The sequence below is a fragment of the Pongo abelii genome, chromosome 15 (genome assembly GCF_028885655.2).
Source record: "Pongo abelii isolate AG06213 chromosome 15, NHGRI_mPonAbe1-v2.0_pri, whole genome shotgun sequence".
In the NCBI taxonomy this organism is placed as follows: domain Eukaryota; kingdom Metazoa; phylum Chordata; class Mammalia; order Primates; family Hominidae; genus Pongo; species Pongo abelii.
The window spans coordinates 70,225,663-70,233,064 of NC_072000.2; the positions used below are offsets into that span (position 1 = coordinate 70,225,663).

The window sequence follows — 7,402 nt, forward strand, 5'->3', positions numbered from 1 at the left end:
TCCTAATGATATTTGAAAAACAAAACAAACTGGCTGCTTTGGGAGGATAAAAAGCACCTTCTTATTATCTTGAAAACTGATAAATAAAGGCAAAGAATCAAGCATTTATCCTGTCTTTCTTTTGTGAACTGTACCACTGGGTAACAAAATCAGAGAGGAGAGAAAACATCTCTTTGTGGAAGTATTCCAACTAATACATGAAAAAGAAATGATAGAATTAGAACATTCTCATTTTGCAACCCCCAGTGAATTAATGGATCTAGGCACTGAACTTCAACAGCTGCTAACATCACAAAAGGGAGACATGCAGACGGTATTTGCCTCCTAACAAAAAACACAACACCATCTATAATCTTGCCAAGGGGATCAAACTTAAGCCTAATCAAGCCTTTGGATCCAGCTACCAATTTGCAGAAAATACAGAGCTCAGAAGAACATATTGAACTGTTTCTTAAATACACAATCAGCAAAATCCAGACTGTGGGAAACTTTACAGGTTAACGTGTTCGGATTCTTAAACAAACCAAAACAAAAAAATCTATAAGAATACGAGAAAGTCTAGGTGGAACTTCTAAGTTAAAAATATTTAAAAGACATAGCAAATTTTTAAAAATAGACAAAGCTAAATTACAGTGCCTTAGGGATGCACTTTTTGTGATAAAGCTATAAAGAAATGCAAGGAAGTGGTTGCTGTAAGAATCAGGGTAGTAAGTAATTAAGTTAAACCAGAGAAAGTTACAGAAACTCTATTTCTTTACAATTGTGTGTGTGGATTGAAAGTCATGCTCACTACATGCCTATTGAGCCATGCTTTTCCTGATCTGCCTTCTTTCAGGACAATGCCTAGGTTTGCATCTCTAGCCCAATGTGTAGCACGTGCATTAGCAACCACAGGGCCTAACACTACACAGGGTTTCACCTGTGCTGAATGGTTTGCTACTGGGCTAACCCTTTGCCATCCTCCTGCAGGCTAAGGCAGTTCCCTGGGATGAGCAGAGCAGCCACTTTATTCCTAAATCTCCTCTCAAAGGTTATGACAAGACTCAGTGTTTGCTTTTCTTCCCCCCACATCCAGAAAAACAAAAACCAAAAAAACAAAAACAAATGCTGGGACTGCCTGAGATTTTTCCTCACTATCCCTGCAAGAGCCCAAGAGTCCTATTTGGCTATTTCATGACAAACCAATTAGGTAACGATTGTTAATCAGAGTAATGAGGGGAGAAGGGACTGGAGGAAAGGAAGGAGGACAGGAGTGTGGCAAAGGCAGCTGCAGAAGACAGAACTACCTCTCCCGCTCTGCTCTGACATTTTATTCAGGCTGTTTGCAAATGAGCCAGCGGAAACAGCATTAACAAGAAATGAGATGCATTAGACTGAGAAGGGGCTGAGGAGGGAGATTTGAGGGCCTTTCCTTGCCAGCCAGGCTCACGGGCTCCCTGTTGGGTTGACAAAGGTGAGTCCTTCTCAGGCGGCCTTACCTGCTGGCCCACCTGTACTCTGGCTTTCTGAAAAGGTTTATGTCCAATTTAGCAAATACTAAGAAGCTCAGAGGGTTTTCTAGCAAGTGAGAGCCAGCCTAAAAGGCCTATCCAACATACTAACACCTAATGGCAGGAAAATTTTACTCCCAGCCTCATCACTGAAGTGGTCACAACTCAAATGACCTGTTAGGTAGTTTTAGGTCCTCCACTTTATTAGAATAATGAATACTTGATTTATGCTTTATAATTAACCAAGCACTCTCCATCATAAAACATTTCTCACAATAACACTGTCAAGGAATGGGAGTGACCCATTTTATAAATAAACCGAGCAAGGTTACCCAGGGCCTGAAAGACCTCACTTTCAGAATTCCATTCATTTTTTTCCTTTTGGACAATTTCCATGAGATCAAATGACCCCCACCTACCAATTTACCCAGACTTGTATAGCTCCTTCTTTTCATTCAACAAAAATGTACTAAATATCACAGGGGCTGAGCTAGGCCTCCGGAGCACAGGAAATCCCAGTGGCCAAAACATCATATTTGATTCTACAGGCTATCAAGCTGCCAGTTTTCCTCCGATATGGATTCTGATTCTGCTACAATTAGTACTTCCCAATTTAAAAATGATGGCAGTCGTCATTCATTAAGCACACACTAAGGGCTAAACTCTGTGGTAAACAACCTACAAATGCGATTTCATTTAAAGCTTTGAGTCTATGTCCCTTAACCCCAGACAGAGCTCATGGTCAGAAACCATATGCTGCCAACACAACACTTTTTCTTTTTTTTTTTTTTTTGAGATGGAGTTTTGCTCTTGTCACCCGGGCTAGAGTGTAGTGGCGCGATCTCAGCTCACTGCAACCTCCGCCTCCTGGATTCTCTTGTCTCAGCCTCCCTAATAGCTGGGATTACAGGTGCCTGCCACCATGCCTGGCTAATTTCTTTTGTATTTTTAGTAGAGACAGGGTTTCACCATGTTGGCCAGGCTTGGTCTTGAACTCCCAACCTCAGGTGGTCCACCCACCTCAGCCTCCCAAAGTGCTGGGATGACAGGTGTGAGCCACTGTGCCTGGTCAACACTTTTTACAATAAAGGGAGCAAGCTTTCCTTTTCCCCATTGAATCCCACCCTTTCACAACCTCAGAGAAACTACTCCCGGTAGTGAGACACGTTCCAGTTGTCTGACTTGGCAGCATGATTCCTCCAAGGTAGCTCTTCCACTGTATTTCTTCTTCACACCTATCAGCATCATGGGCAAGGGTCTCTCCAGCAAAGGGTGGTTAAAGAAGGCCAAATTTCCTTTCGTAGCTTAGACAAAATAAACCTCTGGCACATAAACATTGGATTTCTGTTGGTCAGGCCAACGAGACCCAGGAAGACTTAGAGTGCTATTCCCTGGCACCCATCTCTCTCAAAGGTCTCCCCAAATATCCCCAATATACCAGGAAGGCATAATGAAAGGAAAAGATGTCTATCAGAGAGAAGCAGAGCTCTAGAAGACAATTGTTTACCTAGCGTTGCTTTTCAGCGTAGGGACCTCGGTGCGGCAGCAGCGTCCTCATCACCAGGGAGCTGGTAAATAAAGTGGAAACTCCAGCTGCACTCCAACCTCCTCCATCAGAGCCTGTGGAACACACGTTGGAGTTTGAGAGGCACTGAGTTAGAATACATGGGGAGAGACTACAGCGTAGTGCTGTGGTTCTCAAGGTATGGGGCCCCAGAGACCAGCAGCATCGGCATTACCAGGGTACTTTGAAAACGCAAATTTTTAAGCCCCACCCCAGGCCAGCTGAATCAGAAGCTCTAGGGGTGGGCCCTCACCTGTGTTTAATAAGCCCTCCAGGTGATCCTGATGCATGCTAAAGTATGAAAAGCCCTGGTATAGACAATTACTTTTCCAAGCCCTGGCTCCCCTACTTCTGACTCATCCGTTAGGCTGCAATCTTGGCTGACATTTGGGGGAATGGAAGGAAGGCCTTGTATGCTTGGTTTTCCCCCTTCCATTTGATTTCCCTGGGGACGGTTCTTAAAACTCAAGCTTCTGAACAAAAAGTCTGTCTTGCTTGTAATTTAATCCTTCATTTGCATTGCCAACAATTAATGGGAAGAAAGAAGTTCCAGGAGACCAACTGGCTTTTAAGTACTGTATTGTATATGATCAGAAGCAGGCCTGGGAATGGAAGACTCAGGTTTCCCAGCCCAAGAATAAACAAGGGCATGAAGCCATGAGGAAGGGGGGCTTTGGTGGGGCTCTCCCAGGTCACAGGCTGCGGGTGTGGGTGGGCATGTACACAACACTGGCACAAGATGGAGCCAAACGGGGGAGAGTATCTACACAGACAGAAGAGGCAAGAACATGTGGATACCCTCCTACTCCACAAAATCCGAGAATTGTCAGCTGTCAGACAACAACACAGTCCACCTCCCACTCTGATCAGTATCACACCTACATCTCTCCAGACTGAGGACCTCCATTTCTTCAGTCTGTGGTGGTGCCCTCACCACCTGCTGATATTAAAAGAAAGAGCACAATAGTGTCCATCCATTCATTCAACAAGTCTTTGCTGAGACAGGCCTAGATGCCAGACACAATGTCAGGTGCACAAAGACACACTCCCAACTTCAAGGAGTGTACATTCTAGTGGAGGAGACAAGCCTCAGTTTTTTAAATATATAGTCACCACAACATGTGGCCATGTTGGGGGATTGTTGACAGGGAACCTGGCTTAGTCTCAGGTCAGTGAAGGCTCCTTTAAGGAAGGAGATTGTTGGAGTTTGGGTTCTGAAGAATGCACAGGAGTCAACTAAGCAAAGGCAAGTGTTGATGGTGGTAAGGAGAGCATCACAGGCAAAGGAAAAGGACATGAGCTGAGACAGAGCATGGCAAGTTTAAGGATCAGAGAAAACCACCATAAAGAGACTCAGGCCATGACAGAGGGAGGTGGCATCAGATGGGCACAGAAGTGGTGGGCAGGACAAGGCCGCCGGTTTGTAAAGCTTTGGGTCTTTAACCTAAACGTGATGGGGAGCCTTCAAACGATTTTAAGTAGGAGAGTATCAGGGACAGATTTACATGTTGTAAAGCTTACTCTGGCTGTGCCATGGAGAGGGAAGTGCTGATTCAGGAGTATAAGCAACTATGAAGCTGTTGCAGTTGTCCAGGTGCCTGGGACCAAGTGCTGGTGGTAGAGGTGAGCAGAGGAGTGCAGACCAAGGAGAGACTTGGATGACATCCTTAGGCTTTGGATATGGATTGGACATTGGTAAGGTGTCCAAGGAATCTCTTAGTCACTAGGCTGGGCTGAAAATGGAGTGAGAGCTGGACAGGAAGAGAGGCAGTCGCTTAGCTACAGATGTAGAAGAGATGCACCCAGAAAGAACACGTGATGAAAACTAGGATAGTCTGCAGGAAGTAAGACTCACTTAGCAGTTAATTAAAGTAGGTGTCCAAACAGCTCTCAGTTATTTGGGTTATCCAATGTGTTAATTAGAGTCCCGTTCCTCCTATTGCAATCTCTGGGCTTTGTTCATTTGCATCTTCACCAGCAGGTGGAAGGAGAAGGGAAGGGGGACTTGGGGGACCCAGTTCACTTACTCAATGTATGCCTTATGGAGAGATGAACACTAAGTGGCCTCGTCTACTTGGAATGCCAGCTTATTGCAACTATTTGGCTTACAGAACAACAATCCTGTCCCTGAAGAGGAGAGCTGCATATAAATGCAGTTTACATATCCAGTAACTTTCTGCAACCATCCCTTAATGAATTAGTCAAACCTCCAGGCATCCAGGTTGGTTCCTATGATCCTTTCATCTTCCAGGTTGTTTGCCTTTAAAGTTTAGAACTGGATTGAAGAGTATTTATAGCAATGGGACATTTTTGTGAGCTTGAGGAAAGGGGTCTTTGATAAATCAACACTAGAGAATTGTAGAAAAGGAATGCAGCCAGCGGAGCTTTTCAGGCAGGTTTGCAATGACTTCTTGTGCCGTCTCTTGGAAAGGTGTGAGGGCAGCAGCCACCCTGGGCTTGGAGATTGTGTGGAAAAGAGAATCCAAAATTACAATAAAATTTTAATTGTATGCTTGATCTGTTTCAGGATGAAGAATTAAGACAGATTTAGGTTTCTGTTTTCTTCAGGGTTCGGGCAGGAATCAAACAGTACACTCAGAAGAGAAGGTTGAAGATAAATGAATGAAAGAACTATTTCTAAGGCTGTGAGCAGGGAAAAGGGAAGCCAATGAGCGATAGTGAAGCACAAACTATCCAGAAACCACCAACACCCCAAAGCATGAAATGAAAAAAGGAGAGAGTGGGTAGTTGTTTGTCCAAGTGTGGCAGGAGGCCGCCTTGAATCTGCAGAAGAATGGATCCACTGCCAACTACAGTTCAACCAGGAGAGATCCTGGAAGGGAAATTCCCAGACCTCTCCACAGGTGCCTCCCATTGGTCCACCCAAAGCAGAAACTGATGAGCCCGGAGCCCATTGACTCACCCCACAGGCAGCCTCCCGGGCACAGAGCAAGTCCAGAGAAAGGTGCAAAGTGAACACATGGGGCCAAGCAGAGAAAACCCAGTACATGGGTGGGCCAAGAGACTGGTTCAGATTTGCAAATCTAGGCAGATTAATATATTTATGTGGGTCTGTGAGTTTCACTGCCAAGGCTGTCCTGGTTTCTTAATGATACAGCATAGCGCATGTTGCTAGTATTAAACAACCAACGGAAGACAGAGCTGCTAGCCCGGGATGTGCCTGGGGTGAGGTGGGGAGGGAACTGTGCTGAACAGAGCTGTCTGTTGTTTCCTCGGTTTCCCCTCTGAAGTCAGCTGTGCCTCTGGCCACGGGGCTCTTTTGTTCTTCCTCCTCTCCCCTCTCCCCCACCAAAGGAGACAGGGCTTGAATTATTGATGAAATCAAAAGAATAAGTTTGGGGATTGCATGTTTCCATCTTGCCTGTTGTTTGTCTGGTAAATAACGTGTTCTCTGTAAAACCTAAGCTTTTATCTCAGGTGTGCTGACCAGATTGAAGCCGGCCTCAAAGCTTCCCTTGCAGAAAGCCGGCTATGATCCTGGCTCACTCCAGTCTTCTCTCTTTCCATATGCAGATAAAACACAGAGTCCACCAGGACACTTTCCCCGTGGCCCTGTTTTATTTCCCACTGTGGAACACACGCAGAAACAGACTTTGCTCCTGGTCTTTTCCGTGACCAGATACATGCTCCCCTCCCCAAGACCTGCTCATTTCAGAGTAGTTACCTGTTCTCTTTGGTGAGGCAGGGAACCCCTCAGGGTCCCAGTAGAGGAAGACCACTCAGACACTGCCCTCTGCTGGAAACTATTGGGACTGCTCCATCCTCCCTGAGGGCTCCTGCCGGGTTCCAGAGGAAGGGACGTTCACTCCTTCCACCTGGTTGCAGATACGCCTGCAACATAGGCAGGGACTGACTTACCTAGAAAGCTTCTCTCATTAAGGACTTAGACATAAAAAAAATTAGAGTAGGAGGTGGGAGGATTTTTTATGATTTGATATGGAAAAAGATTTCTAAACGACACGAAAAACAAAACACACACAAAAAACTGATACATTTGACTACATCAAAAACAAAAACTTTTGTGTGACAGAAGGCACCATGAGCAAAATTAAAAGGCAAAAACAGAAAATACTTGTAACAAAGGATAAGTATCTAGATTATATAAAGAACCTCTACAGATTGAAAAGAAAACAAACAAAAATCCAACAGAAAAATATTCTAAAGATATAAAATTGTAATTCACAGAAAAGAAAATATAAGTGGCCTATAAGTGCATGACAATAATACTCTGTCTTACCAGTAATCAGGAAAATAGAAATTCAAACATCAGAGAGAGATCTCTTTTTTTTAACCTGCTAAATTAGAAAAAATTAAAAAGGGCATGGGA

General features: G+C 44.6%; 1 long non-coding RNA gene across 1 annotated transcript in view; it reads right to left on the reverse strand.

Annotated features, from left to right (window-relative positions):
* Nucleotides 1-6,936, reverse strand: part of LOC129049924 (uncharacterized) — a 34,242-nt gene extending 27,306 nt beyond the window's left edge. Inside the window, exons 1-2 of the long non-coding RNA XR_008513325.2 lie at nucleotides 6,740-6,936; nucleotides 2,998-3,110 (exon numbers count right to left, since the gene is read on the reverse strand). This is a non-coding gene — a long non-coding RNA (uncharacterized LOC129049924). The remainder of the gene's footprint in view (nucleotides 1-2,997; nucleotides 3,111-6,739) is intronic.
* Nucleotides 6,937-7,402: the final 466 nt, after the last annotated feature.